General features: G+C 34.0%; 1 pseudogene; it reads left to right on the top strand.

Moving 5' to 3' along the window:
- The first annotated feature begins 529 nt into the window (after positions 1-529).
- Positions 530-865, top strand: LOC141502906 (ADP-ribosylation factor-like protein 1 pseudogene; annotated as a pseudogene).
- Positions 866-18,084: the final 17,219 nt, after the last annotated feature.

The raw sequence follows: 18,084 nt of genomic DNA, 5'->3' as shown, positions 1-18,084 counted from the left end.
TATTATTGATATTGTGTATTATTCCCATTTGTCCTAAACATCTTTTGACACTGGGACAAAACACAGATGTCCTAACACACTGCCTAAAGCTTCAGCATGTCTAAGAAGCGGGGAATCTATAGAGGGCCAGCCCCCTGAGAGTGATATTCACATGTCCTTGGTGACTTTTTCCATCAAAGATATGAATGGATTATTGTATGGGTCTGTTGGCTCACCAGTGAACCCTGACCTTGGATAACCTGTGGCTCCTGAGGTGGTTGATAGAGACGTATGGAGATTACTAAGAACAAATATTGTAAGTTTACCCAGGAAATTGTGAAACTGGGTCTCCTTTAAGCAGTCATTGCTGAGATAAGTTTTTGCTATAAAAAGTCTGAATTTTGCAAAATAAAGTTGGTAGATTTTCACTTTCCAACCTTATATGTTTGGATGTGTTTTTCTACCTGACCTGACTCTTATAAATTCATGTTCAGACCCACCCCAGAGCTATGGTGGGTTATAAATGTTGAGATATTGAAATATATACAAAAATCTTGAATTTCAAGTCCGGGATTTAGAAAGACAGACAAGTATCAGGCCATCCTGGCTGTGTTAGTATTCAAACTCAGATGCAGTCATTTATGTAGTAGACAGCTGTGATCGACATCCCATTGGAGTTTCCAAGTCAGTGTTAGTCACCTTGTTAGAGGAGCTAAGGAAAGCAATTTTAGTGGTGTTTGCAAACAAACAGGACATGGCAGATTCTCTTGGACTCCCTGCCTTGAAGGACTGAAAATGGCAGATTTTCAAAACATGAACAACTAAAGGCACTGGCCTAGATGAAGCAATGGAAAGATTAGTAGAAACATCAAAGAGCTGGCAGTAGCCTCCCATAATAAAGGTGACATCAGATACACCTTCTGGAAATGTCAAAAGAGCCACACACAATCTACAAATGCTATGCTGGACCAACTGAAACACCGGTAATATTGGAAACAAAGCTTTTGTTCAAGAGATATCTTATCCTGATTGAAATAACTGAATGTTTATTCTGTATTATATAATCTTTTCTTGCTTTCCAGTTTTGTCAAGGCCAAGTCTGTTCATTTGTGTGGAATTTCTAGCCAGGTATGATCCTTTTGAAAAATGCATCCTTGTTGGAATTAAAAATTATTTTGGAATTAGTGGCTGTAGCTTGTTTTTTGTAAACACTAATAAATATCCTGTCACTGTAAAAAAAATCCCTAGAGACAAGGAGTTTATATTTTAGAATTGCAGTGAAGACTAAACTTGTGATTTTAATTGTATAAAGAACTCTCCCTGAAAAATCTCTTTACCAGTGTAGGAAAGAACCTTCTCTGAACCCTCTAAAGAAGCAGACAATTCTCTAGAATATCAAGATGCTAAATGACTTCTCCAGAATTATACAGTCAATATATTCCAGAGGCAGAACTTTAATGCCATGGCTCACTGTCTCTGAGGAAAGCTCTATATATCCTTTTCCTATTTGGCTATCATTTACATTTCACTGGGGGAAAAAATGAGATAATCCTATTAGACCAACTATGGACAATGCTATACCCATCCAGAAGAAAAAACGAAAACAAAAAAGATAAAAAAAAAACTTTAAAAAAACCTTCAGAATCTAAAGGAACACAAAATTCACTTTTTTAAAAAAAATTCTCTTATATATGTCTCTCTGATCTCATGGTTTTCTTACTTTTCCCTTAATCTTAATTCCTCATACCAAAAATTACTAATCTATAAATGGGTTTAACACAAATGTGCCATGTATAATACTCACCTGACTGTCCACTGCGAAGGGGAGGGAGGTGGGAAGGGAGGGTGGAAGGAAATTATATGCATATGTATATGGATGAATATTGAAAATCTTTCATAACATGTAACTGGAAAAATAAAATACAATAACAGTTAAAAAAAGAAAAAAAATAGATGAACAACCCTGTAAAACCAAACCATAATCAGTCATTCTGGTAGATGGTTGGGAGACTTCTGACATCTGAGGTAATAAGGAAAGAAAGATCTCAAACAGTAACTGAGCTGTGCTTGAAGGTCCTGTAGTAGAAAATTGTTCTAGGTATAAGGAAAATATTGAAATGGGAAATGGATGCTCATATCTGTCTCTGCTACTTAGATGACTTCACAACAAATTTAGCCTTTCTTAACATTTTGACTCTTCTGTTATAAAATGAAGGAATTAAACTACATGGCCATTAAGATTCTTCTGTTTCTGAATTTTTTGATAATTATTCAGTAAACTTGCAAACTTATGGTGGAACACATCACAAAGGTTGAAAATAAGACCCAAATTATAATGCATTCATAAAGATTGATTTTTTGGAATGGAAATGTGAATTCTGCCATTTATATTGAAAGTGTTTTTCTATAAATAACACTGACATCTTTCATCTGTACATACTAATTTTAATTACAGTAGCAATCTAAATGTACCATCTAGGCAATCATGAAAGCACAAAATAGGTTTTCCATGATATGGTAAATTCTTATCAGAAATTAATGAATTACTCTTTGAGTTGCGTATATGTCTTCTAATAAAATTAACAAGAATTCTGTAGATAACAAAAATTGCAAATAAGCTGAGGTGCCACTTGTCAAATGTAATCAGAAAAACTTGCATCATTAATGAGATTTACAATTGTAATAAAATTGCCTTATATAAACTTCAGCTCTAAACAGTACCAAATGTATGCCATCCATTTCAACAAACACAGTCATAATAGATTTTTAGATTCCCATGAGCAATAGTTAAACCAAAATAACCCTAAAACTTCCAAATAATATACATTTCTAGTATAAATACTGGGCAGATAAGCAAAAAATCAGCTAGCTATACATGACCATAAATAGACAATAAATAAGTGGCACAGATGGTGAGTATCTGTAGGGAGTTCAGAGGAAAGATTATATAATATGCCATGTACCAAGCTTCTAAAGTAATATGTTTTTTTGGATAGTTTCTCAAATGGGAATAATTAGACAACAAAAAGCATCGTCTGAGATGAAATTATTGATGGCAATAGATGACAAACATATATAATGAGTGTAGTATTAAAGAAATGAAACAATGAAAGTAGCATTGACAAAGCAGTCTAAACTGCCATATTACTTTCTAACTTGTTGGAAGAACAGTTTCAGTGATATGGTTGTCATAGAGACTCAAATACAAAAAGTTAAGTGTAGAGTGGCTAGTGAGGAAACTGAGGCACTGGATGATAATTACTTTTATCCAGTTAAGGGAAGGAAAGACAGGCAGATAACTAGGAAATTAAGAACAAGAGAAGATTTTTTTTAGGGAAAGAAATGAAGAAAGGAAACAAACATTTATTAAGAAGTCACCACATATCAAATACTGTGTCAATTTTTTAAAAAAAATATTACCTCATTCAATCCATAAAGGAATCATTATAGGTAGGTGCCATTATTTTGCTTATTTACAGTTTAGCAAACTGAGACAAACAGAGGCTAAGTGAATTGCCTAGAGTAAAACAGCTAGTAAATAAGAGAGGCAAAATCTGAACCCAGATCTTCTTGATTCTAGGCTCCACTCTCTAACTATATTGTCATTTAGCTTCCGAGAGGTATTGTGGTACAGTAGAGATAGATTCTGAGTTAGAGTATATTGATTTGGATTTTGGCTCTATCATTTAAAGTCTTAATCTGTGCCTTAATTTCCTCATCTGTAAAATGAAGAGATAATGCTGGATTTCAAATCTCTTGTACTTCTATGTCCTGGGGATCATCAAATGAAAGATGAGAACAAGGGAAGAGAAAGAAAAAGAAAGAGACAGAGAAAGAGAGACATGAAGATAGGGGGAGAGAGAGAGACAGACAGAGAGACAGACAGACAGAAAGAGGCAGAGAGTGACAGAGAGACAAAGAGAGACAGAGAGACAGAGACTGATGACAGAGACAAAGGCAGAGAAAGACAGAGACAGACAGAGAGACAGGGAGTCAGAGAGAGATATATACACATACACACACACACACACACACACACACACACACACACACACACACACAGACCCATAAAAATGCTTGTCCTTTATTTTCCAAGAAGAACAACATCAGGGAGATGATGTCCTGAGAAGCACATGAATTGAATTTGTGTGAGGGGGATTGTGCTAAGTCATCAGCCTCACTTTCTCCTCCACAGCCATCTCTGTCCTGTGGCCAGATATGAATCAACTGGAGGTGGCCCTGCGGGCCATCAGGGTTAAGTGACTTGCACATAGTCACACAACTAGTAAGAGTCAAGTGTCTGAGACTGCATTAGAATTCCATTTCTCCTGATTCCAAGGCCAGTGCTCCATCACATTTTTCAACACACACACACACACACACACACACACAGACACACAGAGTCAGAGACATGATACAGGCAGAGACAACATAGAAACAGAGTCATAAAAAGAGACAGAGATACTGAGATTGTTTTATATAAAGAGAGAGGTAGAAAAGGAAACAATATCAATGTTATAGGTATTTGAATGAAATAGAAAAGGGTATCAATTGCATTGTGCAGACTGAGGGTCAATCTGCTAGAGGAGTCATCAGGTTGATAATAAAAATCCCCTTTGTGGATAGAATATAGGGAAAAATTAACATTTATTATTGAATTCATTGAAAAAAGTTGAGATAATCATTTGGAGAATAATACATTACAGCAAAAATGAATTGACAAAGGATATATAGATGGATTTAATGATCTTTAGAGTGGGGTAGAGGAAGGGTCCAGAAATAGCAATTGGAAGAAAGAGATAATTTCTTTTTTCCCCTCTAAGCGAAGGGGAGTGGAATAAAGACCAGAAAAGGGAAAGGGTTATAAGAGACACATTATTTTTCAGTTAAAAACTATGTTTCAATTAAAGCAAACAGGTAAAATCAATCACTAATATTTATTAGATAGCTAATGTATGTTTGAAACACTGTAAAGTTCTAGAGATGCAAAAAAAAGCTAAAAAATTCACTCTCAAAAATAATAACATGGTGGGAAGTTTGTTGAAGACAAAATGTGGATTCTAAATTGCCTAATGAAATTAACAGAAATTTAGGAGATCCAGGCCCAAGTGATCATGGGGAGAAATAAGGTTGATTTTATTAGAAAGACAGAAAGAAGACTGACTTGAGAATTATAATTACACCAGTTGGACTTTCTGGTTAGGATTGGAGAAGAAGTAAACTGAGAAATGGTTTGGTGTGTGTGTCTCTCAGACAAGCTTACCACACATTAATGGACTTGCAGAGTATATCTATTAGACAATTCTACAGAAGAGGTTATTTTCTTAAAGAAGGATAAGCCAAAACATCTGTCTTGGTTTCAGATAATGTGGTTTCCTTTGCATTGCTATTCATGAAACAGGCCCTAAAATCTGTATCCAATTAATTAATTAATTGAAGATAAAAAATAGTCATTTGGCAGAGGCAAGTGAGTCAGAGAAGTAATGATTCTCCCTAAGATCTGGAAGATGTAATTTTATAGGGTTTTGACAAAATTTTCCATATGTGAATTGCATGTATTTCTGTTAAACAATTTTTTGGAGAAGAAAGATGAGGGTTAGTTAGACTGATATTTAAGCAAAACCCAAAACACAACAGAACCTAAAACAAACCTCAGTGGATACCTTCACAAAGTCTGTGTGTGGTAACCTAAAACCAAAATGCTTTGGGTGGATTCAGGACCTGCAGGAACCCTCAATATCTTGAAGGCATCTTCAGCATTCTTAGAGAGTTACTGGAATCATCCAACTGTCTGGTTGTGAATAACCTTCTGTCAAATAAGGTTTGATTTAAAGGGGTCAATAAAATTTCCCAAACATCGTAACAAATCATCTTTCCCATAGCAGGATGCCAGATATAACAATCCATGAGCTACATTATATAGCATGTACCAAATCACTGTGCGAATACTTCATAATTAGTTCCAATTGCCAAATTAGATTCCAGATAAATAATTCACCCTCATATAGAGATAGTTATATTATCTATATTGTTATCTGATAATATATATCTCTATCATCTATCTTTCTATTTATCTATCTATCTGCCTACCTACCTATTTTTCTGTCTTTCCATCTATGCTGATCTGACTTCATTTGAGAATATTTCCAACAAGATCAAACCAGGATGCTAGGAACTCCCAAAGTAGTCATTTGATTCTTCAAGAATGTTATCAAGTCTTAGAAATATAAACTCTTCTTTACTTATCTTTTCTATTAATTTAACATTTATTTGTTCGCTTTGTTGCTGTATTCTGGCTCCCATTGGCAAGATGTTCTCTACTGATATTTGGAATTTAGGTTCTCTCTGATTTACATAAAAGTTTATTTACCCTAGAATTTGAAATATTTTCAGATATTTCAGCTATTTCTCCTGGATATTTTATACTCAAACTTCACCTACATTTTTACTTATTGATATCCTTTTCTTCCTGATTCTAGTGGAGAGAACAAGATTACAAGGCATTTGAATCCACTGGAATGGCTAGTCCTGTGAAGCATCTTCTCAAGATCACACGAGTCGTTCCTCTTTATGCTCATTAAGAGGACAATAGAGGACAGAGGGCAGAAGAACTAGGAAAGACTCCCCCAAAGTTGTAACTCCTTAGATTATAGACTAAACTTATTTGTATAGGATTTGCAATCCATGAAGATTTATACACACATATGGCATTATTAAAAACCTTGAACTGTCTTTCCATAGCTTTGCATGAAAAGATACATTCAAATATCTAAGACCAAATGTGAATATAAGGATCATTTTAAATCCACACTTAGATCATGACCAAAATGTATATTCAGTTAATCAAATTTGTGTTGGAAGTGCTGAATCTATTGAAATGACCTCTCTTCTGTCAAATTTATGGGCTCTAGAGGATTGTCAAGCACACTATTGTTATCTAAGTCTGTTCTGTGAAAATTTGTTTGCCATGATAACAGACATGGTTACAGATCTTAGATATTTGCTAAGTACTATGTCTATTTGCATGTCAGAAGATCCTCACAATAACCCCTTGGGGTTAGTAATTACAGAGATTATCTGCATTTTGTAGGTGAGAAAAGACATAGATTCATAGATTTAGAACTAAAAGGTCATTTAGCAGTCAAACTCATAATTTTAAAGAGAAAGAAACTAAGATTAAGAGAGGTTAAGTGATTGTTCAGGATCACATAGCAAGAAAGTGTCTAAAATAGAATTTGAATCAGGACTTTCTAAGTTTAAAACTCAGAGAATAAATGACTTTCCTTAGTCACAAAGCTAGTGTCATAAGTAAAACTAGGCCTGAAACATCCTTTGACTTCATGTCTAGGACTGTTTCCACTATTATGATCTCTAGTTATAGAGAAAATCTTTTGCAAAAGTTGGTGATTAAGGCCTGCAATGATTTTGTATATCTCTTCACTTCTATAATCAGTGTTCATTAGAGCAGATATTTAGAGAGACAGAATGATGCAAATCAACTTCTAAAGATGTGAGTATAAGGAACTCTATATTATATATTTAATCCTATTCGTAGTTCTTGGGTTCTTATCTAGGTGTTAGGTAGAACTGAGTTAGTAGACAAAATTATGGTATCACTGAAGATTGAAAATTGAGGATATTTGAACTACCAGCACGGCTGATGATGGCTGAGCTTTTGGAGCAATAAAGAAAATTTCTGTATATTTTGAATTTCTTCTAATTTTCTACGTTTCTGAGCAATCAAAAGATTTACTGGGCTAAGCAGAGAATGTCTTAAACTAAGTTGAAACTGGAGACCAGGTGCTACATAAGATATAAGTACTATAAGGAAGAGCAGAGCAGAACTTCACTGAGCTTTTCAGTGGTTCTGAGTTATGTCAACTTTCACATTCTAGAAGATAAAACACAACTCTATTGGACTGCCTAACTTTTTAAGAAATGAGGATAGGGAGTGAAATGGGGAATACACACACACACACACACACACACACACACACACAAACACAAACATATATAGTGAATTGAATAGTTTATTGGAGAAGCAGCCTCCTAGGTTTACCTGAGTTTCTAACAATTGTTTTTTCTCTTAAGGAAGAATTAGAGACATATTGGCATTGTAATTTTTGTGACTATTTAAGTCCATGAAAGATAAAACCCATTGAAAAAGGAAATTGTTTTAACTTGATAACAAGAAATTCAGATTCTCCTGAGTCTAGGTCTGGTGCTTTATCCACTGTACCATCTAGGAGCCCCAATATTAAGAAATTAAGAAGGAAAAGAAAGAAAGAAGGAAGGAAGGAAGGAAGGAAAGAAAGAAAGAAAGAAAGAAAGAAAGAAAGAAAGAAAGGAAGGAAGAAAGGAAGGAGGGAAGAAAGGAAAGAAGTAAGGAAGAGGGGAGAGAGAGAAAGAAAGGAAGAAAGACAGAAAGAAACAAAGAAAATACACAAACAAGAATGAAAGCTGTAAAAATAGAATGAAAGAGAAAGAAAAAGAATGACTTAAGATGCTTGAGACACTAGCAATCATTGACCAGGTGCTTAATTGGAAAGACCTTATTTTTCTCCTGATATTCTCTCCTTGGCCATTCCCTTGATTCTTTCTCTAAGAGAAATGAATGAAAAAAAAATTCTTTCTTTTCTCTGACTCTCACCTCTTTTACCCACAAATGACATGTAGCTATTTTTGTAGAGTTTATTGAGGACCTACCCACATTGATTTCTTACTGACTAATATATATGAAGGCATGAACTTGGTTTGCATAATTGCCAGGTAAGGCTGAAATCTAATACTTCCCCTCCATTTTGGTAGCATTTCTGGATATATGTTAGGGTTGATAGATTGATGTAATGGGGAAAGACTGGTTGTGACTACAACAGATAATGTAAGTGTAAAGTGGAAGGATCTGTTAAATTGTTTAAGCTACAGAGTAGTGAAGCAAGAAACAGATAGAAGACGGTGATAAGAATAAAATGATTAATTAAAACAGGAAATTGTATTCATCTTTTATAATTCTCTGAAATCAAATTTAAAAAGTGCAGCATAATATATAACAAAATTAAAGAAGAGTTATTGCTCAGTTTTGGAATAGACTTCTTGGCCTTCAGTGACACAGTGAAGACCTAGAAACGTGAAAACTGGTCAAAAACAGCTTCATGCTTATTGGCTGTGTGGTCTCAGTTATAAAATAGAAATAATATTAATACTTTAACTCTCTGAGTTTTTGTGCATATCAAATAAGATATTTTTTCTTACTTTTTTCCTTTTATTTTTTACAAACACATTTTCTGTAGGATTTTTAGATTTACATTTTACTACCTCTTTCCTTATCTCTCCCCTCCCTAGGACAACAAATAATCTCATATGGGTTACCCATGTAGAATCATGTTGAACATATTTCAATAATATTCATATTGGGAAAGAAGAATCAGAACAAAAGACAAAAAAAAGATGAAAAAAGAAAATTAAATCAATTTAAAAATAGTGCTAACAGCATACTTTGTTTTTCATTCAGAGTACATAGTTCTTTCTCTGGATGAGGTATCCATTTTTCCAATAAGATGCTATTTTAAAGGGTTTTTTCAATACCCAAAGCTATATTTAAATACTATCATCATCATCATCATCATCATCATCATCATCATCATCATGATTATATTTTTATCTTCCGTATAATGGAGGGGGCAGGTAGAAGAAGGAAATAATGAGTAAAGGTAGTATTCTTAGATATTTTTACCCGTCTAATATAATAATTTGGTTGATTGGAAACAATTTAAAATTATTTTCTATGCTCTGGTGCTACTATGTAGATAAGGGGAAAACATTTTTGTTTAAATGAGGTAGTTTTTGCCCCCAAGGAGATTTGTTGGGAGTGGGGACAACATGCATCTCATTCCAGTAAAAAGATCAGGTAGACTAGACTCTGAAGTGAGGGCATGATAAGCCCTTTTTGGGGTTACTCATCCACCATCGATTTTTATCTGCCACCCAACCTGTGGCTTCAAGAATTTGTAACATGAAAAACATCTGTATCCTGCTTAGCAGATGACTGAGTCAGTTTGAGGGTAACTAATAATCCTAAAACAAATTGTTAATTTAGGGGAACATCTATTATGGCCATATGAAGACTTCCTCTGGTCGAAAAAGAATGAAATAATTTGTTTCAACAGCCATGAAAGCAACTAAAACAGGTTCTGGGGAGCACTCAGAATTTGTTAAGACACTGAAGACACCAAGGTTATCCACTATATCCAGGGTCATTGCTAGTCATCTTGACCTTTGTTTCACTCCTGGGCTTTGAAGACTCTAGAAGAAGAAATAAGATGAAAGATTGTGTGCAGCTCTGTTTCACTTAAATTCACTTCATACAAATACACACACACACACACACACACACATCACCCTTCATTTCATTTTCTAATTCAAAAATAGATGAACAGCAACTTATGCACAATCTTTGAATTAAATTAATAAGTGGATTCATTTTTTAATTAAAAATATCTTCTTAGAATACAGAATCATGAAATAGTACTAAATGTGTATTTATTTGAAATTTTATTTTCATTTTGGCTTGTCTTTTAAATATGAAAATTATTGTGTTCTAAAATTTGATTTATCACCTGTTTCTATTTGAGTGCATATTTAACATGAAAAAAACTTGAAAAGCATCTCAATGTTGTATACCAGATAATCATTTTAAAGGCAAATAAAATGAATTGAGAAACTGTGTTCTTTAGATAAACTGAATTTTTTTCAAAAACTGTATTTCTTAAAGATAAAGTACATCTGTAAACCTTCTGATAAAGCACTTTTTTTGGTTTTTAGTTTATTTTTCAAACAGGTCTGGTAATAGATACTGATAGTGCTAACTGAAAGTGCTTATTTTCTATGATTTTCCCACAAAATATTTGAACCTTCTAGTATAATATGAACAAGATAATTTGCTGAATAGATGCTTGAATAGTGAAGAATTTCATGTTTTATTTCTCATGATCCAGAACCCTCCCTTCCCCACCACAAAAGCAAGTCTTTCTCTGCAAATTCTGGAAGGATTTGTAGAAGGTAAAAAAGGAGACATGGTGGTAATTGTGATGAAAAATTTAGCTGTTAAGGTTGTATCAGGGTTTTTCTCCTTGCCCCTCTTTTACAAATTTAAAGGTAACTTTCAATGTCAAAGTTATATTGCAGAGATTTCAATATGGGTATATGTATGAGTGTGTGTGGCTATGCATATACTCCTATATAGTTTCCCAAACTCACAAACATATACAATCACATATCCAATGGATATTCATTCTCTTATGACTTTTCTCCCTTCTTAATACTCCCATTACTTTTTCCAATTTTCTACTCTGTTCCTTCGGAATTTTTCAAGAGCAATGAAATATCAATTTAGATTTGTAGAATTCTAAGTGGAATCCTTTGCAATTAAAACATCTCATTCATAGCATTTCACTGAAAATACACTAATTCAACAAGCAATGTGCTAAAAATTGTACCAGATTTTGAGAATGTATATACAAAAGGGATCCCCTCCCTCAAATAGTTACTTTCAATTCAGAGATAAAATATATAAATAGATAAAATAGATATTTAAAAAAATCCAAGGATAGGAATATCAATTATTGAGTTTGGAACTGTGATTTCATTGATATATGGAATTCTCAGACGATGAAACTGATTCTACAAACACCATTTAACCTTGTTTTCTGTAGCCTATTGTTTTTGAAATTACCTAAAGACAATGAGAACTTAAGTGACTTTCACAGGATCATTATGTCAATTATGTGTCAAAGATAGACTATAAAATATATTATTAAAAGAAGAATGAATGAGTTTTGCTAGGAAAGAAAGAAAATGGTTTCTTATAGAAATTGCATTTGAGGTGAACTGTGAAGTAGGGTATTAATTTCAAGAAGCAGAGGTGGTATAGAAAGCATTCCAAGTACAAGCATAAGCCCATAAAAAGGTATGAAGTGGACAGTTATAACAGGCATAGATAACACATAAACTGGTACAGAGTGATAAATTAAAAGTAGTCTGGGCAACCAGAATGGAAATACATTATCAAAATATTTATATATCAGATTTTATTTTGTCCTGAAGGCAATTTGAAATCATTGAACCTTCATGATCAGAAGAAATCGGAACAAGGCTTAGACTTTAGATCTGATGTCTTCATAGGGAATTATCAAGATATTAACTCTGTTTTTTCCAGAGCTAAGCCCAGGAATCACATTGTGCCCTAAGCTTGACAAAACAAACTTTGCACTCCACCCTTGAATGATCTCAACCTCTAGTAAAATACAAAGCTTTGATCAGCACTACGTGTTCCCTTCTCTATCCCAGGGTCCTAATTGTAAAGAGAAGGCCAAATGCTGCAGCAAAGAGCAATCAATCTCACCTCCTGACATCTTTACTTGTGTAATCAGTAAGTGAATGAAACTAAAGGCTGCACTCCTATTTCTGCCTCACTAACTCTGGCTTTTACCATACTGAATGATGACAAGACTCAGCAATTCCTTCAATTTAAGACAATCTGCTTGAGGACTATTCCTATAGGCCTTGGAATACCTGTATTATTGCAAGTAATATCATGCAAGAACTGTTTACTCAAGACTTAGTAATGACTGGATAGGGATTCAACTTATTTGTGTTTTTTCACTTTTATGTACAGCACATAACATTGGTATCTATGATGTTTGACGTAGAAGGCCATGGGGATTTATTATCGTCCGTGCATTCAACTGAATGCATGAAGTAGACATACTCCTAAAGTTTTGAGGCCCATGACCATCATCTTCAGAGCTGATTTTTACCAGGGTATAGCTGCTGTGCATTTTGCAGTTTCTTGAATCCACAGGTGTAATTTAGATAATAGGTAAACATCAAAGATAAATGTGAAACTGTGAAAAGGGCTAAGCAATCATAATGTACAGTCCTCCTTGTATCCCCCCATATACCAGCCAGAAACACCAGAAGATTTTGTGTGAGTGAAGAGAAAGGGAATGATGAGAAGATTTTTATGTAGCAGATTTCATTAATGTGACTCCTGATTGGATATTAGGTGGGGAGTGAGAGAAAAGAGTTAAGGAAGATTCGTAGATTAGAAATCTTTCAAAGTTGTGCAAGTAATAGTAATAACCTTTGTCACATTAGAGACAGAACAAACTTATCTCAATTATCTTGAATATTTGATAGTTTTTAATATTTATTCCTTAGTAAAAGCTTAGTCTTCTTCGGGTTATTATATATATATATATATATATATATATATATATATATATATATATATATATACTCATTAATTTAATATTTAATATAATTAACTTAGGATTTAAATTAAATATAATTTATCCCACATGCATGATATACAGTGAACCTGGAGCTCAGAAGACATATTTTTGAGTTCAAAACTTGCCTCAGATACTTAGTAATTGTATAACCCTGGGCAAGTCATTTAACTCTATCATTTGTCTCAGGTCCTTAGCTATCAAATGAGTTGCAGAATGAAATGGCAAACCACTCTAGTATCCCTGGCAATAAATGCCCTCAAAGGGGATCATGAGGAATCAGATATTACACAGAAATTATTATTTTTTCTAACTCTAAACTTTAGAATATGTGACATCTATATATAAGACTCAAAATGAAAAGGAAAGAATAGTGAAACTTTACAATTATACTTTATTTCACTGTTCCTCCCTTCCACTCCACACTTTATTCTGAATATCATGGCAGCAGAGTTATAAAAGTCAAGAAAAAGCAGTTATGTCTTTGGTCAAGCAAGTCATTGGGCAAAGCAGGATATATAGATAGGGGTTGAAGTAAGAACATAATTCTAATAGCTATGAAATAAGTGACTCCGTGGTCCAATCCAGAAATTAGAAAAGTTTTATTTTTCTTGGAAAGGTTAAGGTAGGATTTAAGTTAACTGTAATAAAGTGAGCTTTTTATTCCAAAATCATCATCCATGTGCAATGGAAATAATTAAATTTTTAAAAATTGAGACAATATCTGGAAATAGTGCAAGGCTTCCCTACCTTGCCATGGCTTTGCTTCTTGAAAAATGAAATTGTCATTAGAGCATGTAAGAGCAGAATCAGTTTTCAGTCTATTTTTCCTGGATGATTGCACTTTATTCTTTCTCTTGCACCTGATTTGTGAATATACACCTGAAATAAACCTCTCAGACATTCTTGACTTATTCTATTCCAATTGATTTGGAGGTGGAGATTATAAAGCCTAAAGGCAGAATGAATCAATGAATAACTAATCTGACCCTTGCTCAGCCTTGTCAAAGGATCCTTTGTATCTGTCATACTATGCTGCCCTACTTCTAACTGCACTACTGAACTAGCCCAATGCAGAATTGACTAGAACTGGTTTAAATCTACCTTGGAGTTTGCAGACCCTTCTCTGTCTTAAGATGAACAAGAACATCTAGTTTTCCTTTTCTTGAAGTTTCTATAAAGAACTGCCCCATTATACTCCTTGTAAGCTCCCAATTTCCCAGATAACTCAGACTTTGCTGGCAAAACAGTGTATCCTTGATAGAAGTTTCCTGATGTACCTGCCTTTAGTTTTTCTTAAAATAAACTAAGTTGTTCCTTAACTGGTCAAAGCTTCATTTAGACTTTTTTTTTCTTTTTTCTTTATTTTCATCAATTTGTACACACATATTTCCAAGTTACCAAATTTCCCTCCATCCTTCCTTCCCACCCCCCCTCCCCTCTGCCAGGGAGCAGTCAGATTAGCATTTTACAAAAGTAGGCTGTAAAACATCTTTAAAAATTAGTAATTTTTTGCAAGAGGAAATAGGATTGAAAGAAAGTGATGCATAAGCATTATTTTTTATAAAGTGTTCATTAGATTTGGAAGTATTTTTCCTGTGTATTTTGTTTTATTTTTTTTTCTTCCTCTGATTAGGGATAATATAGACCATAACAAGTCAAGTACAGTTATCCTATGGATTTTCTATGGATTGTTGAGAGGAGTTGCTTCCATCAAGATTGCTCATTTCATAATGTTGATGTATACATTGTTCTCTTGGTTCTACTCCTTTCACTCAGCATCAGATCCTGTAAGTCATTCTGTGCTTTTCTAAGGCCAGATCATTCATGGTTACTTACAGAACAATAATACACAGTATTCATGTACCACAAATAATTTAGCCATTCTGCAATTGATGGGCATCTCCTCACGTTCCAATTCTTTGCCACTACGAAGAGAACTTCTATGAATATTTTGGAACATGTAGGACTTTTCATGCATCAGTGTCCCATTCGTCTCACAACCTCTCCAACATTGATATATTCATTTTCCTTGTATTGGTTAATCTAAGGGGTGTTAGATGATACGTCATTGTTGTTTTCATTTGCATGTCTCTAATCAATAGTGATTTGAAGCATATTTCATATGATTATACATAGCTTTAATTTCTTCATTTGAAAATTGTCTGTTCATATACTTTGACCATTTATTAATTGGGGAATGACTTGTGACCTTATAAATTTTATGCAATTCTTTATATATTTTAAAAATGAGACCTTTATCAGAACTCCTGATTGTGAAGAATGTTTCCAGCTTTCTGCTTTCCTTCTAATTTTTTCAGCATTAATATTAATAGGCATTTAGACTTTCATACTTAGATTGGCATAAGCTTTGCTTCTCCTTGTTTCTCATATAAATACACTTAATTCCATCTCTGCACCCTTTCAGAGTCCAATTCAAGGAATACTTCCTACAACATCTTCTTGGAACCCTGGTCCTATTCAAGGATCAGTCCTCATGCCTCTTTATTCATTAAATCTTTCTTCATGCCCTCAATTACTTATACTCTTCCCCAAATTATTATTTTGGATTTATTTGATATCTTTTTTTATATTTAATTATTCCTAATGGTTTCCTCCAGTAGAATATATGGTTAAGGATACTGGTTGTTGAGATGTTTGGTGGTATTGCTGCCATTATAATATTTGCAAAGTGCCTATCACAGCTTTTGGTTAATTTCTTAAAAATATTTTTGTTTCACTGACATTTGCATTTTTTCCGCTAGAGTTAAGTTCCTGTCACATATTGGAGCTTAATAAATAGTTATGAATTGCACTGCATTGAATTCCATCTTACCTTAGTGAATTAAATTCATTAAACCAAATTGCTATAGCATCCTGATGAGCCCTCTTACACCTACTGCCTTCTGAAGTGTATAGAGGAAGCATTACAAGCTTTTAGGTAGAGTTGAGGTAACACTGAGAAGTATAGACAGTTCTCCCTGTCTTTCTGCAAAACCCCACTCCCCTGATTCCTTTAGGAACTCCATGTAGAGCTACCCAAGGCTCTCCATTCTTGCAGTTTGAATGGCTTCAGTACCTGTAACAAAGGGCCCTTGACTCTGTGCAGCACAGTTATTGCTTCCGCACTTTGGCTCCTACAGTTCTGTTAATGGTCCAGGGGCTAGGAGAGAGAATTTGAAACCTACCCAGACAGTAATTAAATTGATATAATAACAGAAAGCAAGAACTATCTGTAAATAGGCTTTCTCTTCACATTCTCACCAATGATTCCTCTTACATGAACACTGTAAACAAATTCTACATTATTTGAATGTACAAATTTTGAATGAAATAATAATTTAATTAGGAAAGGAAATTGAAGAAGGTGGGATATAAGAAAATTTGTGGAATCAACAGTTTAACATTAAATTATACTGGAAAAGAAGAAATAGTAAATATTGTAAGCTCTGCTGGAGTGACCGGAAATTCTACTAAATGATTTATTGGCTGTCTGCCATTCTCTGAATAGCTGCCAATCAATGCTACATGTGGTATCTTTCAGATACTATGTCCTCTTTCAAGTTTGTCTATTTCAACACCAAACAAATGAAGGTGATTGAAAGAAAAGAGTGGCATTTTTCTTAATTCTCCACAACACTTACTTCAAAGGTTAAAAACAGTTTTTCATGTTTGGTCTATCAAAATAATGGTATTTTCAGTTTTTCTATCTCAAGAGATAGTACTGCACTCCTATGAGAAATGACTTGCCTAATCATGTATAATTTTCAAAAACTATTTAAAAATCATTTTCAAGTGCTTAATGATTAGAAGTAGTGCCAACAATTCCAAATTTGTCTTTAGTTTCCAGAACTGTACTTCCAGAAATAACATATTGCAAGATGTATCTGTGGAATATGGGGACAAAGTAATGAACAATAAATATCTTACTGATTTCTGTCTCTAAGGATAGGGTCAAAGTTAGTCATTAAAGTTGAAGGGAGATTAGAATAGCTTTATTTAGAGTAACAATTAACATTTAACAAATAACAATCACTAAGAGGATGTGTCCCTAGTCAGTCCACATGGTACTCTGACTATAGGATGGGAGAGAGATGGGGTTTTCTACACAAGATTAAAGAAGTGAGGGACTTTCTGGGTGGTCCATAGTTATCAGAAAAGATAACAATTAAAATATATGATGGTTTGAAGAGAAGTTGTGATAAACACCACATTTATGAGGCCATATAAGATTCTGAGGTAGAAAAGGATCAAGGAAAAGATGGAGACATTTTTCAAAGTGGTGACTTGGATTCTTTATTATTTACAGATATTCATTGTTAATTGAACTTGCCAATATTCACTGGGGCTGAGACTTTCTGAAGGATCAAAAGGACAAAGCTTATATATGTTTCAGATTAGAAAGGAGCTGTAAAAGATATGGTATACCTCTGGATTGTGACAGGAGTCTGGGTCTAGTAACAGGAAAGGCTCTTCAGGTTAGCCCAAAATAATGATGAAGTTTGCAATAATATTAGTACTTTACTTGACCTTTGTGTAATAGACACTAGATCATTAAAATTCTCTGCCTTTCCAAAGTAACCTGTTAGATTTGGTACTCTTGCTAAACTTACCTTCTGTAGAATAGATTATAGAAAAACTTTTCTCTCATACATGAGCAATTTCCTCCCTTTTATAGATAACTACCATCAGTTCTTCAGGAAAAGAAAGGGTGGGGGGTCTTCAGGGAAGGATTACCCCCATGCATGAGGGTAGAGGGACTTAAGTCTTGGAAAGCACACTGTCTTTCTTAAATATGGGACCCAACAAGACAAGA

This window comes from Macrotis lagotis, chromosome X, assembly GCF_037893015.1.
Source record: "Macrotis lagotis isolate mMagLag1 chromosome X, bilby.v1.9.chrom.fasta, whole genome shotgun sequence".
NCBI lineage: Eukaryota > Metazoa > Chordata > Mammalia > Peramelemorphia > Peramelidae > Macrotis > Macrotis lagotis.
This window is presented reverse-complemented; position numbering and strand designations above follow the sequence as displayed.